Raw genomic sequence first — 19,129 nt, forward strand, 5'->3', positions numbered from 1 at the left:
GCTGTCTTATGGGTTATTATCACTACTGAATTTGAAAGAATACCTTGCGCCAACGCATTTTCCAATCCCCGAAATAGTTGTTAAAGTCAATGTTTATTGTCTGCAATTGACTCAAAACGGTTTCCTCGGAGCGGTCTTTTGAAATTCCTGAATAGCCAGAAGTCACAGGGAGCTAAATCAGACGAATACTGTGGTTACGGCTAGATATTGATTAAAAATATGTTGAAAAACTCCCAAAAAATCACGGTGCATTAGCGTGGTGCAAAAACTAACTGTTGTCGGCTTGAATTTCCATCCTCTTTTTAGGAATAGTTTCACGCAAACAACGAATAGCACTGAAATAGTATTCCTTGTTGACAGTTTGGCAGGTCGGAAGGAATTCCGAGTGCACCAAACCTCGATAATCGAAGAAAACGGTCAACATAACTTTGATTTTCGACCTGCTTTGACGTCATTTCTTCGGTTTCGGCTCACCTTTGTCACGATATACGGCCGATTAATCTGTTTCCGGATTGTAAGCATAGATGCAAGACTCGTTACCAGTAATAATACGTTTTATGACATCCTGCTAGTCGGTAAGCATTGTTTCATAGACGTTAACGCGACGCTGTTTTTCGAAAAGTTTTGTGATTTTAGAACCAATCGTGCTTTCACTTTTCCTAGGCCCAAATGATCTTTCAAAATGGTTTTTACTGATCCTTCCGATATTCCAACGATGCCAGTAACAACTCTGACTGTTAATCATATATTCTCAAGCATCAATTTCTTTATTTTATTGAAGTATTGATCATCAGTTGATGACCATCCTGGGCGTGGTTTGTCGCCAACGCGTGCTCGACCCTCTTTGAATAATTTGTACCAATAAAAAAATACTTAATCACGAGAAACAATTATCTTCGAAGGGTTTTTCAAAATTCTGAACGTTTCCACCCCAGCAATTCGCTTCAACCTAGAAAAAATTTTCGACGAATAGGTTTTCGCGCGAAATTTAAATTAAAAAGTCTTAGTGTTTTTTGTTCACAGTAGTAAAGTAACGTCCTCGGGACCTTCACACTAAGTTTTAATTTGAATAAAATTTTTCAAATTACTCCAATATTATAATCATTATTATAATATTGGAGAAAGAGTTGGTCGTTTTGACATCTGTTACTTGATTTGTACTCAGTTTGGTTTGCCATTTTATAATGAACAGATCTACGCAAGAACAAAGTTTGCAAATCGGGCCAAATTGTGTACCAATTATTAAGAATTGTTCGGTTCGGAAGATGCACCGTGCGCTTCGTTCAATATGCGGTCGAAATAATTGCCCAGCAGTGTCGGTAATTCGAGCAATCATGGATCGATTTCGCACCACCTTTACTCCAGATAAAAGGTATAGGTAGAGTGCAGAGTAGTGAAGAAGACGCCAATGAGTCCATTCGCTAACCAGCGTATTAATTGGAGCTGTGCCCATTCACTTTATGTAGGATTTTACTATGAACTCGTGCAAGAGTTGAAGAAAACGACTAACAAGCGAGTTGGCCGCCGATCCCTATTTTCAGAAGGATTATTTTTTTCAGCGACTAAGTTCACTTTTAGTTGAATGGGTGCGTTGGCAAATAAAATTGTCGTATTTGAAGTGATGATAATATTCAAGCCATTGTTGAGACGTCGTTACATCTTCAAAAAATCGCTGTTTGGTGTGCTCTATTGGCAGAGGTCTATATTTCAACAAAACTGAAACCGGCTATAATGTCTCAATCAATGAGGAACGCTATAGATCTACGCCTACTGACTTTTTCATGTCTGAATTGGACAATGCAACGAAATAATCAACCTGGTGAAAGAGACCTTTGGTGAGCGATCAGGTGCCTGTGATGTGAACTTCAAGATCGAGCGATTTAACATTGGTGGATTATTTTATGTGCGGCTATGTGAAGTCACTTATCTATGCAGATAATCCTAAAACGATTGACGTCTTGAAAGAGAGAATTTTCGGCATTTCATTGCTGACATACGGCTCCAATCACTGAAAAAGTGGGTGAAAATTGGGCCTTTAGACTGAAATTTCGAGTCACATTCTTACACTTTTTATGTGTGAATGGTGTGTGCGTGTAATGTCTCCAGTCCAGAGCGTACGGAAGCTCAACTAGCAGTAATTTCGACTACGAGGTCTGACCGGAGATTTAATTCTGGTACTACGGGGAGCAGGAGCCCTTGGAGTTCGCTTCAACCTGCTCATGCAGACTGACACCTCGGGGAGTATCGTGGTGGTTGTGGTTAAAACCCGAATGCGAGAAGAACTGGCGCTTTGTCAGTTGAATGTGGAGTTACACTGAAATCAGGTGCCGGAGCCAAAGTACGTAACGTAAGTAAAGGTTAGTGTGTCCATTTCACACTGCCAATTGACTCCGAAAAGGCTTGGTATTTTCAGAGCGCTGATCAACGCTTTGATTTGATCTGCTGTGGTTTTGAGCGTCGTGAGGTATGGCTGTCATTAGCAAGTAAGTAGAATTTGTCAACAGTCTTGTGGGAGCCAAGCCGCGAGTGGACGTCTGTTTTTTGTTGACATCCCCTGTTTGTATCCTGTATTTGGTCTTGCCCTCCTTTACTACTAAACCCATTTGTTTCGCTTCTTTGTTCAAACGGAAGAAAATAAAACTAACGGATTGTACCTTCTCTATGCAGATCTGCAGCTCGAATTATAATTATTACCTCGTTTGGTATTGAACCGCTCGCAGAGGTCCTTGATTGACCTCTGGCATACGCCATTTTCTAGAAAAAAAATTGGCTCACTGTAATGTGCAATCTCAAGGCATGCGCCTAATTGTAGGCAATTTGATTTTCCTTCGATTATCAGTACTTTATATACTAAATATGTATGACAGATACCTAATGATTAAGGCAACGCTGGAAGACTTGACGTACATAGTGCGGTCGAAGACCTGAAGTCACTAGAAATGTAACTTTGAGAAAAGTCTATACATATATACATACATTTAAGCTGTCGAAAATAAACCGACTTATTAACTCTAGTCCTAGGTACAAATTTAGCTATATACTTGTATAATGTATGTATGTATGTATAAAATTTCGAGTAAAAATCATTTCAGAAAATAAATTACCACCTCATTTCTTACAGCATGAAATTGAAATATGTGTGCTTGTGTAGGTTTTTGTATACATGTATGCGTTAGTGCCAATGTCTGCTGCAGCGTCAATGCGCCTTGCAAAATTTATGCTATACTGTCAAAACGAAATCGCTTGACAGCGACTGTCAAATTTTCTCCTCCTTTCAACCTCAACATTGCCATATATGCAGAGACTCGCAAAAACTTTATTATTTATTTCTTTGGCTGATTTTATTTTCACAGCGAGGTTGAAATTAGACGATGCAAAAGTACGAAGAAAAACGAAGAATAAAAGCAAATAATAAAAGAACTGCACGCAGTTACTCGTAAATCGATAACTGTCAAATGTAGGGAATTTAAATATTTATCGAATACCAAAATTGATACAAACACACACGCACACATGTGTATGTATATGTGTGCTTGGGTTTGTGTGCAAGTGATGGCAAAGCAAAAAAGAGTTGAATATGAAATGAAAAAGCAGTTGAAAGACGCCTCCATAGCCACGACGCATATTTGCGCGCACACACACACACACACCATACATGAATTGACAACAACACTCAAAACTCAGCTATGAAGTTAAGACCGAGAAGAAGTGCTGCAGCGCAGTCAGAAAGGCTCCGGCGCCGCCAACAATCGCAGCTAAAGAGTACGAAGTGAATTACACAGTGAAGTGCTGCCACGGTATCTTGGGACCCGGACTCTGGTGAGAGCAGCTGCAGCGTACAAGCACACACACATACATATATACACGCATACAGTAACATATTTATTTTATGTGCAAGTGAATATTATTATCTTGCCGCAGCAACATACATATCATCATATATATATGTACATATGTGTGTATATGTGTTCATATACAATAGGGTGATTTACCAAATTGATTATTTTTGACGAGACGCCCCCTAAACGCTTAGTTTTACATCTAAAAACAAATATCAGACCATAAAAAGCCCTTAATTTTCATTATAAACCTTGCCCCAAACACGATCATTTCCCATTGAAATTACATATTTTGCCACACATATTCTTGTACAGAATGTGTATTGACAATTTTTTGATATACTTACTCCTTTAAAAGTTATTCGAGGTTAAAATTAACTTCTGAGTAATATGCAAATGTAACTAAGGAATGTTTAATAAAGGAAATCTGATGTACTCAAATGGTTTAAATTTGATTTGATTTGCAAATTTTTCTTATTTTTATCTTAAAACTATAGCATAATATATTTTTTAGAATAAACAATTGAATTTTACAAAAAAAAATTTCAATATGCCGGAAAAGTTCGAAAATTCCAGAAATTACAGAACTTATTTGACCTTAAAAACTTTTAAAGAGTGAGTATATCGAAAAATTGTCAAGACTTTTTTGTACAATTCTATACAAGAATATGTGTGTATTCGTAAAAAGTGGCAAAATCCCATGTTCACATGGTCTGATATTTTTTTTTTAGATGGAAAACTAAAAGTTTATGGGACGTGTCAAAAATAATCAATTTGTAAATAACGGACACCCTAATATACAAGTATGTGTGCACCCGCCTTCATCTATGCAGTCTGTCAGTGGCAACACAAGACAAGTCACTTCACACAGCCATTAAATGGAATTTTACTACAAGACGAAGGAATTGCGTTGAGAGCTTGCAACCGCAGCGGCAGCATCGACAGCAGCGCCACCAAAAAGTAAATGCACAGTTATACACGCACACATACATGTGCATATGCATGTGGATTGGTGCAAATATTCGCACACTTGCATACAGTTGCTTGTGATTTTGTGGCCAAACGCAGCGTCTAGGACGACTACAACAACAAGAACTACGATAACTGCAGCAGCAACAGCGATAATAACAAAAACAACAACACAAAAAGGACGACGACGACGACATTTCAATTTAAGAAATGCATTTTATAAAAATTTTAGGTGTTCAGCGCTACCGAAGCGTTGCTAACTGACTGACTGCTGACTGTGCAAACTTGCTGCTGCAGCAATTTAAATTTTCCTCTTCTTCTTCTTCTCTTCTCTGCGTTTGCTTTTGTTTTTGTCGCTTTTGCTTTGAGTGGAAATTAAAGTTTAGTGTTTCTGCGGTTTGACAGAAATTTTTGATTTGCGGTTCAATTTTTTTTTTTTTTTATTGTTTTTGCATCAACAAAGCTTGTTGCACAAGAGCGTAATAAAGAGAGTTCTTCAGCTAACGGTTGCTTGTAATGTTGTAGAATAATCGGTGGAAATATGGGGTTATATACATATACTAATTTCAAATAAACCTGAATGACAGGATCAAATGACTTCCGAATGTGTCTCTATATATATTTTTGTCTATATAATCCATAATCTATTGAAGTAGACTTCGAGCAGTTGAAATGAAATTTAATACATTCTGAACAGGTTTGTTCTACAAAAACGATATCAATATCTAAGAGAAACCTATAAAAATAAAATGGCAGAAATAAGTTAGTATGAAGAGCTTGAGAAGCTGGCCGACAGGGGTAATGCTTAAAAATTCTACGAAAAGATGCGGCGACTAAAGGAATGTTTCAAGGTCGGAGCATATTCTTGTAGGACCCAAACTAGCTGATATATAATAGTATATGATGTTCAGAGCATACTAAAATTATGGAGGGAGTACTTTTCCAGCCTGCTGAGCGGCATTGAAAGAGTAACAACAGGACATGGTGCACACGATTCCTCAATCGAGGACGATGGAATAGATGTTCCATTGCCCGACTGTGATGCGGTTTAAATAGCAATTACCCATCTGAAGAACAACACAGCGACAGGGGCCGATGGCTTACTGGCCGAGCTATTCAAATACGGCGGCGAAAAACTGACAAGATGCATACTTCAGCTTCTTTGCAAGATAAGGTTGGATAAAAGCATGACCGACGATTGGAATTTCGGTAAAAAGGTGACACCACAATCCGGCCAATTACTGTGGAATAAGCCTCCTTAATATCGCATATAAGGTTTTATCATGAGTCGTTGTTAAAGACTTGAAGCCCACCGTTAAGAAACTGATTGGATCTTATTAGATCTCGAAAATTTACTATCTACCAGATTTTCACCATACACCAAATCTTAGACAAGACAAATTAAAGGAAGATCGACACACACCACCTCTTCTTCGATTTTAAAGTCGCCTTCGATAGCACGAAAAGCAACTGCTTCTATGTCACTATGTCTGAGTTTGGTATCTCCACAAAGCTAATACGGATGTGTAAACTGACGTTGAGCAATACCAAAAGGTCCATCAGGATCAATGAGGACCTCTCCGAGGTTTCAGACAATGCGACTCCCTATCGTGTGACTTCCTCAACCTACGGCTGTAGGAAATAATTCGAGCTGGAGAACTGAATAAGGGAGGTACAATCTTCTACAAGAGTAAACAAATGCTGGCGTACGCCGATGAAATTGATATCATTGGCCTCAGTCATAACTTTGAAGTCGTAGATAATTTTGTCTGTCCAACATTAACATCAACAACAATATCAGCCTTGATATCCAACGCAGGCTCACTCTTGCCAACAGGTGCTACTTTGAAATGCGTGGGCAATTGAGGAGTAAAGTCCTCTCTGGACGAACAAATACCAAACTCATTAAGGCCCTTATCATTCCTGTCCTGCTATAAAGTGCGGATACATGGACAATGACATCATCCGATAAGTCGGCCTTACGAGGACGGTAAGCTCTACGAGACATACGGCGATATTGACATAGTTTAGCAAATCAAGAGACAACGGCTGCATTGGCTAGGTCACGTTGTCCGGATGAATGAGAACACTCCAGCTTTGAAAGTTCAGTACTTGATGGTAGAAGCAGAGGAAGGTGAAGGCCTCCACTTCGTTTGAGAGATCAGGTAGAAAAGGACCTGGCTGCACTTGGTATCTCGAACTTTCGTCAAATAGCGAGAAAAAGAAGAAACGACTGGTACGCTATTGGTAACTCGGCTATAACCATGTAAGCGGTGTCTACGCCAGTGAGGGAGAAGAAGAAGAAGAAGAGAGTTAAGTAAAGGCTTGTTTCTAATAAAGCAAAGCATGCGCTTGGAAAGGATGCCACACATAGCTGGACTTAAAATGGAGAAATCCGCTTAGAAGCATTATTCATCTAAAAAAATCATATAAGGAAGAAAAGTGTACCAATGTGAGGGAGCGTTTTATACTCTCACAAATTGGGAAGATTAAAGGTGGGTAAATACTTTCAGGTTTTGCAAAACTTCTTATTAAACAAGAGAAAACGTTACCTCCGGTTGCGAGGAAGCTATAATACCCTCCTCAAATACAAAAAAAATTGCTTACTAGAAGAATTTACAATCAAAATAAAGAGGATAATAAATATTTTTAATTAAAAACAAGGTTGTGTATTTGAAACATTAAAATGTAAGCTTCCATCGAATTTCGTAAAAGAAACACATTTTTTGGTCAATTATTTAAATTTTTTGGTTTTTTTTTTCACATAAATTTTAGGTCCTTTAAGTGGTACATTAGGAGCTGAAGGGAACTTTTGCAAGGACTACTTTTAAAAGCACAAAATACTAATGAAAAGTCTTAGACTAATATAAATGCTTTTGAAAAGAAGTTTCCCTTGGAGCTCCTTAGCTTATTAGTAATTGTAATGATAACTTGACGTAACTTGTAGATTGGGGATCACGTGTGAGATCAAAGACCAAAGGTTTTAAACCTTTAATTTTAAAGAAGCCGTCAAGAGTTCGACAGTTGCCTTAGCCAAGTGTTGCAACGGAATATCGAAAGGCCAAACAGGCAGCCAAATCAACGAAGTTATTATACAGACTCCCCATTTCCGAAAGTATTAACAGACAGCTATGCTAAAAAAAATTAAAGCCGCAACCCTGCAAAGCGGTTCAGCGGAAAACAACTTCGAGTTTCACACTGGCGTTAACTTGCCAAACGAAGAAACCACTTCCGTAGTATGAAGAACCAATGAAGCAGAAAAAAGTTTTATAACTCACATTCCGCTTGTTGAATATAGAAACAAATTTAAGTACGAATGTTGCAAGTAAAAACCCGAGAACATTTCCTACTATTCAAATCTATTCAATGTTTCCTTTTGTAAGTTGGCAAACACTTTCAACTAAATAATATTATTATTATCTCTACAGTTTCCTTGGTGTTAGTTAAGCGTCAAGCTATTCCGACAATGTTTGTATGTAATGTTGCCACTTAGAAGCCCCATTGGTTTTGTTGTCGCTAGCGTTGCAAAATATTATGATCTCATTACGAAGTGAGTGACTGAGAAGTGGTCGCCTCAAGCAAACGACGCATAAGTACACCGCAACATATGTCGTCTAACAGGGTATGGCATGAGAATTGAACTTAAGAAAGGAAAGAGATCTTAGAATGTTGCGAAAAAGAAGTTTTAGTTTTCAAGAAAAGTGTGGAAGGAAAAGGGAATGAAGACTATTTAATTTAAATTGGGGCAAAGTTCGATGGGACGCGGGACAGTCAAGAAGGATGTTGAGTTGTTTCCACCCCATCTTCTTCCATACAGCTTCTGCAGATGGCGTCTGGTAGGATTCTCAGCTTCACTGTGGCTGCCAATAGGGCAATGGTCCGTTAAAAGCCCTACAATTAGGGAGAGACTAGCCTAGATCACTAGATCTCTTGCGATTGATCATGGGCCATAAGGCTTTTGTGATAGCGCATGTATCGATGATGGCTCAGCGCTGGCCAAGCTTCCGCGAAGCCCAGTTATCTTGTACTAGAACACAAGAGGAAACGGTAGCACCGACCATTCTACCGATATCGGTTCTAGACTGCCTTTTGTTGCTAGCTCATAAGCTTTACAATTTCCTGCAAATCCCATGCTACCCGGCACTCATACTGGTTTTATCACAAAGACACTCGATGCTATTGATAGCGAGGTTAGGCACTCCTTGAGCAACCCGGAATGCACTGTTAATGGGTTGAAGGCTTGTATTGTCGTTCTGCTATGAGTGAATGGTCACTTCTCTGAAGAAAGCTGCACTCCGGAGAAGTAAATCTACTACTATTTTAACGGCTGCAACCTCGGCTTGGAAAAAACTGCAATAGTCAGGAAGTCTGAAGCTAGAGTTGATGGAGAGTTCATGACAGTAAACTTATTCATCTACCCTCCTACCAAGCTTGATCCCCTGGTACTAAGCTAATCTTTCAAATGTAGACGCGCTGTAGATCGATTCGGGAATACTGAATTCTGTTATATTAAATCTGATCTAAGAATGTTAGGGGATTTTCTGGGTCTGCGTGTAGTATAAAATGGAGAAAGAGCAGCATTGTGGTGGTTAAAATGTCGTCCGAGTAGCAAAATGTCTATACATTGTCCTAGCTTCAAGCAAATCTATGATAGTAAAGAAGTTCGGACGGGATGACCAAGAAATTTCTAAAGGCTTCTGAATTGGATTGGGATTGACAAAGACTATAACCGGAACCGATTTCATCGATCTCTTCATCAGAGGAGTAATAAATTCCTTCGAGGCAAACGTTTTTACGGTAGCTGAGGGATATTTCACATGAGTTTCCGGTATAGTTTTCAGTCTCGATCCCTTTTCTTGTTTCCCTACTAAGAGTTTTGGATGGAAGTTTTAGTTGGAATTCAATCTCTTCATTATATATATTACTTAATTTTCCCTCACAACACCCTGTACAATATTCGGGGAAATGGCATTTACTAGCCGTAAAATGAGCAGCATTAACAGCAGGAAAAAACTGGCACTAACAACAACTCCAACAACTGTGATAACAACGAGTCGGGCCCCGCAAACTGCACTGTGTGTGCGTGCAATAAAAATAACCGTTAAATAGAAACAGTAATAATAGAAAAGCAACAAAAACAACGACTACGCGGCAGCGTTCATCAGCGTCTGCTACGCCACGCTAACCACTTCACGTCTTCATAGCTCATGCCACAGCCGCCGCACCGGCCGCGCATAATCTTGAGTAGCATTTTGTTTGGCATTGTTAGCCATTAAAAGGGGTTAATGCCGGGCTTGCCCCCGCCGCACACGCAGCTCCAGCGTCGATTTAGAAGTTCGGCTGTAGTTTAACTTTTGTGCTAAGAGGTTAAAACTTTGTTGCCGCTTTGGCGTTGTCGGCGCTGCTACTTCAACGGCCCACCACTTGGGCACGCCTACAATTCACACGCAGCCATTTAAGCTTTGACTAGTGTGTTTATGGTGTGAGCGTGGGGTGGGTGGGTGCTTAGTTGCGTGCGCGAAGTATTCTCAGCGGTGAAATTGTTGCGCGCATTTAAAATGAGTTGAACTGCCCCGCCAGCCTTACTCTTGGTACCGTTAGTGCTAAATGACTGAGGCGAATAATGAAAGGCAGGTAAACACATACGGTAAGCTTTGCTAAACAAGCGAAAGCGAAGAAAGTGAAAGAGGCCTATGGAAAGCGACTACCTTCATATGAGCCTGTCCTCTCTCCTCAAACTAGGCCGTGATAAATCCCAGTTGGACGCATTACAAGCGCATTATGAGCACTAAAATACAAAGTCGCCGGTTTAGGTTGAGTTTGTGTGTGGGCTGTCACGAAGTGGGTAGGAAAAGGTGTGCATGTGAGCTCTTGAGTTAACTACATCAGAGCCTGTTAAACATAAAGTTTCCACCTTCTTATCACACGACAAGTCTTATAATTAATGCAATGTGGGTAAGAGTGGAACTAGTGCTACTCAGTGGGCTGTGAGTTTGGTAGTTTGCTGCGTTTACCCATTAGTGGGAAGAAATAAGAGTAGCAACAAATTTTAAGCCGCCTTTAAAGGACTCCAAATTTTCGCATTGTCTATCGACTCGCGATTAACATTGGAGGTATTGTAGGACTTTTTTTCCGACTGGAAAACTTTTATGTACACTCCCAGAAAAGCGCTCCAGAAACTTAAAATACGATTAAATGGAAATTAAATAAGATATCGATCTCATAAAATTCACCATTCCATCTAGTAGTAAGCTGGAATGAGTAACGCTTGAATTGGATAAGGATGGCGATAGAAATTCTCATCCCTCGGATGGCGATAGCAATTCTCCTCCGAAACCCTCAGTGGCTTGATAATTTCTATAAATTGGATACTCCATTGGCAAACGTGCTATGTGAAAACAACCACAAAAGCAATCTGAGTTGTATTGTAGAATAAAAACCTGTTTTTGACTATTCTCAGATCACTTTTTGGAGAAGTTATTCTTTTTAACTAAGTTTGAAACTTATTATTTTATTTCTCATATAACTTTAGCTGGTTGTTAGGCGACTCAAAACAATTTGTGGAATATCCTTGTACGACAAGGTTTCCAAGTAGGAATATTGTGAACGTTCTGCTTGTTACATAAAGGTAAGTTTTTTTGCGATAAGTCTTCTGTGAACGTAAGTTAAGCTTTATAGTTCGAAAGGTTATGGCACTATTTATCCAAAAACGTATTTAACATCAATTTTCAAGGCTTCTATAATATCAATTAACAAGGTTAGTTTATATGCATTCATAAAACAGTTGGCATATATTTGTGAGTAAAAGGTTACAGATCAATTGGAAAGTCCCCAGCCTACCATAGTAAAACATTTTTTGGACAAAATTCGTTTTTTTTTGTATTCAAGAAAGTTCCATTCAAGGTTGATACTCTGATTATAGTGACCCTCCAACTTTTCGATATCAAGTTTTGATGTACGATTTGTCCTTCGCTTCAAAATAGGCCTAAGTTTTGGCGAACACATTTTCTTTCGATACAATTTTCTTACCAGCAAGCATTCCTTTGGTATCTGAGAATAGGAAATAGTAGATGCGGAAGTAATGCAAAATCGAATTCGCGGATTTTTGCCATAGTTTTCATTGACTTGACACGATGTATTATCTTGGTGAAACAATTTTTTTTATCTTCAAATGTCGTTTTTCAGTGATTACGGCCTTCAAACGCTGTATAATAGTCGCTGTTAATAGTTCTTTCCTTTTCAAAGAAGTCAATAAAAATTATTCCGTACGCATCGCAAAATACAGACGCCATAAGCTTGCCAGCCCACTGTTGCGTTTTTGCATGCTTTGGAGCGGGTTCATCCTACGGAATGATATGATCATTGCACTTCGGAATGAAATGATGGAGCAATGTACCATTCATTGTCACATATTGATGCAAAAACTTTGGTTTATTATGGTTGAACATCTCTAAACATTGCTCCGAGTAATCAAGTCGTCGTGGTTTTTGGTCAAGAGTGAGTTCGCGCGGCACCCACTTTACACAGAGCTTTCTCATGTCCAAATATTCATGAATGATATTAAGTACACATCTAGTTGATATCTTTAAAGTGTCTGCTATCTTCAATAACTTCACTTTAGGATCAGCCAAACTTATTTCGTGGACTGTTTTGATGTTTTCGTCGGTAACAACTTCTTTTTGCATTTCATTGCGTTCACCGGCTACGCTGCTCATTTCACCGCGTCTATCTTAGCATATCAATCCTTGACAGTTGATTTTCCTGGGGCAGTGTCCGGAAACTCATCATGAAGCCAACTTTTAGCTTCAACTGTTTGTTTTCCCTGCAAAAACACGTGAAATACGTTTTTATCCATCATTGCCGTCATCATTCCTTTTAACTCCTCAAAGCTTCGCTTGAAATAAAGTTTTCTTTCCCAGACCTCTAATCTCATTCATAAGCTCGAGCTCTGTTGTTAGTATTTTTTTTCGCTTTTCAGACTTAACAGCTATCTTATTTTCAAGGATAATCTGTTGAGCTCCACCTGATTTTTGAGTTAAAAACTTTTTTGGCATCAATAAATGTTTCTGCCGGGTTATCCATTCATGCGCACACTTTCTCCACTGCTGTAACACTTTCCACATTTACATGTCGCTTTTCGTTCCTGATGTCTTAACTAATTAATTTATGTACTAGTACACACACCCATACCCACCAACATGCATAATTTTATGCAATTTTCATATGAATTAATGGTTTATTGCTTGGAAGTCGAAAGTTTTCATTCGCGTTAAGCTAGTTATGTAATTCGTTAAAGCAATTCCAACTGGTTAATTATGTAACGCGTTGAAGTTTGTGTTCCTGTTTGTTTTAACTGCTAACTGGTGGCAACTATATACACACATACAAACCACTATTTACATTAGAATTTACATAAACATATTCTTTAGATAACTAACGAGTTTTGGAAACTTAAGCAGTTTAGGCAGCGCAAATATACGGATTGCATTAATGATGGCGTGAATTAACTAAATTCAAGGCTGGAGAGGTGACAGTGTTGAATTGAGGAGAGAGTAACAAAAGCCTCCTGCTCTATGTACTACGCGATGCAGTGTCTATGAGGTATTCTTGTAGGCAAAGAACTTAATAAACATGTTGAGGTTTAGGGAGAAGTTAAAGTTGGGAAACTCGAGCGCAAATGAACTGTTTCAAAGGTGAGATGACAAGGTTACAACTGTTGTAATTATGAATTTTTCAGTTGGAGATAAAAGAATTTAAAGTTAAACATCAAGTCCACATTAGTATCTTTGCTACAGAGTCAATGTTTGAAACATAGTTGTATAATGTTTTGTGTTGCAATAAAAGGTTAGGTTAGGTTAGGTCGTAGGGTTGATCCAAAAAAAGATGGATCTCAGTTGAACAGATATTTGTCTTTGGTGTTACCCACAATCTCCATAAAGTGCACCCTCATAGACATCATAGATGAATACCAGCCGTTTCGTTGCATATCGAAGGTGTGTCTCTGAGATATTTGAATCTAATTCGGGCATGAGAGGAGAAAGTGAGAAGACGATTCCACCTTGCCATCCTCTTTACAGCTTTGGAGTGTAATAAATAGTTTGGTAGGAAAATGGTATACATTGTACCATACGGCGAGAAATCACCTCATAGACGGAGAAACTATAGTAATTATAAAATTTGCTCAAAAGTCTCAGTTTCCAGTAGAGTTAGAACTAACCATTATTTGATGAAGAAACACTAAAAATTGCACATATCTTTATAAGTTCTCTTTATCTATGGTCACAGCTGAACGAATTCTCTTCGCTGTGTTTTTGTTTACCTTTTCGAGCCTCTTTGCTTGTATAGCAATGAATTCGGAACGAATGTTTGGCCCTATCCTCGTCAGTGGTACGAGGATAGTCGATTTAAAATTGGATTTCAAATACCTCCAAACAAACTTTAGGGTAAGTAACGGATGATCCTCTTAAAGGTACTTTGTTCAATAGTCTTTTTTGACAGATCACGATCTTGTTATTTATGTTTAGAATTGTTTGATTCAGGCTCATGGAAAAAAACGTCCTGAACCTGTCGAAATGATGGTACGAGTCGTCGAAAATCGGAAACGCATGGATCATCAGAGGTGTAGCAGCGGCCAATATTTGAAAGAGATAATCTTCAAAAAATAAATGCCAAAGTTCTTTCGAATTAAATATGAAGTTTCTGTGTTTTTTCTTTAAAAATGTAGGAAATCTCGAACTGGTTATTCCTTTATATCTAAACTTGAGACCCTTGTCTTCATTTGTTACTAAATTTCTATGGCGCTGGCTTATAGAATCCGGAAGATACAAAGCGTTATAAAATAGTAATTTTAAGGTCTACTTATGGTGATAAAAATATGGAATCCTTCTGGTGACTGATCTAATGGAAATACTTAGAAGACTTAGTGCCATTAAAATAAGTTGTGAAGGTGAAAAAATTGAGCTTGGTAAATGTACAGCTTAGAACAGCACATACAACATTCTGAATAATTCTATGTCGGCTCATAGAATCAAAACCAAAATCAAAATCGAGATCAGATTATATTTACCTTACGATTAGGATAGATCTCGGAAATGTTTTCATTAGTTTGGAACTGCTCTTAACCTAAATATTTCAATGCGTGTGACTTGTGCAGTCTCAGGGCAACACAGTAAACGACCCCAAATGTATATTCATGTATTCTGTATACAAGTATGTATATGTATACTAAGTGTATGTGCGTGAGAGTAATTTGACACTTAATCATAACAATCAAGTTTATCATAGCAACAATGGCACATCAGATGTCACAACAAACATCATTGACTGTTGCAACAATAACGGCGAATTATATCCCTTATCTGCAGAGTTGTTGTTGTAAATGAGCTGTATGTGTACACCTACATTCATATGTATACAGCATTATTAGTTAACTAATTAGTGAAGCTTACCAACCGATTCAATTAGTATGAAGGGCGGAGTGTAAGGGATAATCTACGTCGCTTTGTTCCGATTAAATGCTTTCGCGTATAAATAGTTATCAATGCGAGTGCAGTCGCACTTAGTTATGCCCATTTTCATAAATGCAGAGCAGAGTTTATGATGTTGTGTGTGTGTGTGTGGTGGGGGCGGGTGCATGCCACCTGCTGTGGCTTGTGGAAGGAAGGAAGTGGAAGAGTTGATTGATTTTCACGGGAATGCGGAATATGGCAATTAAGCGAAAAGTCAGTAACGGAAATGTTGCTAATGAAGCAGACACCATATGTAGTGTCTATGTGTGTGTGGGCTTATGTAAATAAGTCGATAAAATATCAGATATATTTATCAGTGTACCATTTATATGGTATGTGCTTATCAGTGACGCAAATGTAGAAATCTATTTTGAATTGAAATTCCAGTTAATTTCTGCTGGTCATAAGTGAAACGGTAAATATTTATAAATAAGTAGATGCTCTTGTTTGATATATTTAGAAGAATTCCTGGAATTTTTGAAATTTGAGGAATATGTTTGTTGTTGTAATAGCAGAAGTCTCAATGGATTAAATTAAAATAAAGTAGCTATGATTCTATGCTCAATTCTAAAAAGTTTATTAAAAATTTGATCCAGAAATATAACCCCATATAATAACCAAAGCGCGTGTCCTAAAACTGAAATTTTTGTATTGGAAAGAGCACCTTTAATATTTTTAAAAAGAAGTTTTCTTTGACATATTGAGGCGTATATATACATAATCCCCATTAAGGGTCCCCGCGTGGTACATTCAGATAACCTGGACTACTGCGTCACGGAGTCTACTTCTGGTGGTAGCTTCTCCGCGCATTAACCTTCGTGAAATATGTATGTATATCCGGGGGCGAAGTCACTAGAGAAGAGGCTAGCTTTTTCTGAATCGAAGCTGGTAAGACTGGAGGAGTCTCCGCGCATTCTTTTAACGTTCGGCAGTATGTACGAGGGCTGTATATATTCGTGGGGCAACACTAATGTTGCCATGTATACATTTCCATTGGAACGTTTGACATTTTCTAGCATAACATCACTCAGAACGAATTAATCGTGAATTGTTTTATTTACAGGGAATTAAAAAATTCATCTCGGCCAAAAAATGGAATTAACTCGTGAACATTTTCGTGTCGTGGCCGACGCTCGCTCAAACACGAATTCCGTGAAGGTCGTCCAAAAACAGCCGTTGTGCCAGAAAACATCGATGCCGTACGTGAACTGATAATGCAAGACCGCCATGTAACATACCTTCAGATAGAGGCATGCCTATGCATTTCTCCCACCAGCATACATTCAATATTGCATGAACACCTGGCCGTAAAAAAGGTTTGTTCTCGTTGGATCCCGCACAATTTGACAATCGCTCAAAAAAAGGCTCGTGTGGATTGGTGTAAAGAAATGCTGAAAAAATACGAACGCGGTGCTTCAAAAGACGTTTATAAGATCGACACAGGTGACGAATCATGGATCTATGCGTATGAGCCCGAAACAAAACAGCAATCGACAAAAAAAAAAAAAAGAAAAACCATTTTCGTTGATAAATTTGCCTATTTACATTATGAGGCCAGAAATATATATAGCAACCTACGTATCCTTCAAATAGAAGTGGTAGACAAGGTGCTGAATCTATGAATTTCGCGCGAACTTAGCCTTCCGAAGTTTGTAAATGTAAAAGTTTGCAATTGATCAGCAGGAGGAGCTAAGTCGACTTAGCCATATCGTGAACTCTTCACAAAAGATGGCATATATTGTTATCTAAAGCGATAAGTATAAAATGCTAAGGGTAGATATTCCTTGAAGATAAAACTCACTCACTCAATAAAAAAGAAAAGGGATCTGGGATATTAGCCCAAACATCGCTTGAAGAAGTAACTGCTTACTGTGTCACCAGCGGCCATACCTCCAATATGAATGGAGCAGTCCTCAGCGCTTGTGGAGCTACTACCAAACGCGCTTTAGCATGTCTATAAAACTCAGACCTCGAAAGGGTAGAAAGCGCCAACTCCACGGAAGAGGAAGCTTTGCTACGCTCCTCGGAGGATATCAATGGTGCTTCTTCGGCGAAAAAGACTAGGATGAGAGCAAAACTCAGTAAGGCGGGATCGAAAACGAAAGCAACCCATAAACCGGTGCTAAAAGTCCACGGAAGACTTATCTGCAAGTCCAACTGGATGAAGGTGTAAGAGGACAGGTTGGCTTAGGCAGCGACAAAAAATGGAGGAAGGCTGAGCTTACTATGCGTCGCAGTCGTATTTCTCATCCGAGAAACTGATATAAGCAAATCGGAACGAGTAAGAAATTGCAGCCAAAAAGAAGCTGTCAGCTGGAAGCGAAACCGCGATCGGGAGAAACCTTCAACGTCCAGGGCTGCAGCTACGGCCAGCTAGACATTTAATCATAGCACTCATTGATCAATACAACCCCTTGGACAATTGAAAAGCGTTTAAGCTGAAATTATTGGAAGCGGTCTTCGCAACATTGAGTGGACGTTCGGACACGCCTGTGCCAAATTTGGATGTTGCGAGTTGGCTTAGTGGGGTAAAGATCCTAAAATGTATGGACGACGCGTTACTGCTATGGGTAAAGGATATGGTTAGGAAGTTCCAAGCTCTTGGAATTGCGTCGTTCTGGAAAAAATGGAACGCAGTTTCATTCTGTTGCGGATCCGGACATAAAATATAATGACGACCCCTCAGTGTTATTGGTGAAGTAAGTGGTTCGGAAGTTTCAAGGAGGAGCGCTGTTCTGGAAATAGTGGATCGTCGTTACATGTCGTACATTCGGAATCCTAAGGTGCTCGTACCACGCACGGTAAAACTGAAAGATGCACTGAATCTACAATCCCGATGTGCCGACCGAAGATTTTGGGGAGGAAGCGTATGCTAAAGGTCAAATCAATCCTCCTTCGGCTGATGATATATTAAAGGTTCGTGTAGATGGTTTGGGCGTAGGTAGCAAACATCTTCGTCTCAAGTAGCGCAACCCGGTCGACTTCAATTAAAACACGCTGGAGAAACAAAAGGTCAAAATTGATAGAGGAGATAAATACACACACTGTAATTATAATTCAACTTAAATAGATGAATACTGAGTTAGTCCAATATGTATGTAAGTCTACATTATTGGTGTTGCAGATTGAATTACATGTGGTAAATGTGTGTTACAATTGTGTGGTCATTAAAATTTAAACTTGAGCAGATTAGACAAGTCCACTATGCATAAGCACACATTACATTGGCCTCAATTACTAAATATGTAATTAGGACTAGGTATTTGAATAAGGACAAAGCATAATTGATATGAACTTGAGGCTGCCAGAGCGGTTTATATGGAATTATATTGAGAGATTAAATAAATCTTAGATATATACTTACGTAGATGTATATATAAATCTCTGAATATATATGTATTTAGAAATGTGTGGTTGTTTAAACATCTTCTTTACCTTTTGCATTTAAAGAGGAGCTTTAAGTTTTCCAAATATCAGCCAGTGAGTTTTTGGAACAATATTTTTCATATTTTACACCGCAACAGCTCCAAAGCGATTTGTTTTGAATTTTAATTTAATCTCACCATCGACTCGCACTTTGATCTCTCTTTCATAAGCAAACAATATCTATAAAGATCTGTATTCATAAACCTGCTGCGAAATTAAATTTCTATTCATGCCCGCAAAAATGAAAATAAAAATCTAATTAAAATATTTTGCTAAGCCAAAGCCGAAATTGACTCGAGCACAGCACACACAGGAAGTAGAAGAGAATAAATCAAAGCTATTTTTATATTCTACCACCGATTGCACAAGATGCTGACCAACAACTTA

At 38.6% G+C, this 19,129-nt stretch overlaps 1 long non-coding RNA gene across 1 annotated transcript in view; it reads right to left on the reverse strand.

The window, feature by feature from the left end:
- The window catches only part of LOC126752282 (uncharacterized), a 74,097-nt gene that overhangs the window by 3,942 nt on the left and 51,026 nt on the right, over nucleotides 1-19,129 (reverse strand). The window lies entirely within an intron of this gene.

The sequence above is a fragment of the Bactrocera neohumeralis genome, chromosome 3 (assembly GCF_024586455.1).
Source record: "Bactrocera neohumeralis isolate Rockhampton chromosome 3, APGP_CSIRO_Bneo_wtdbg2-racon-allhic-juicebox.fasta_v2, whole genome shotgun sequence".
Taxonomy (NCBI): domain Eukaryota; kingdom Metazoa; phylum Arthropoda; class Insecta; order Diptera; family Tephritidae; genus Bactrocera; species Bactrocera neohumeralis.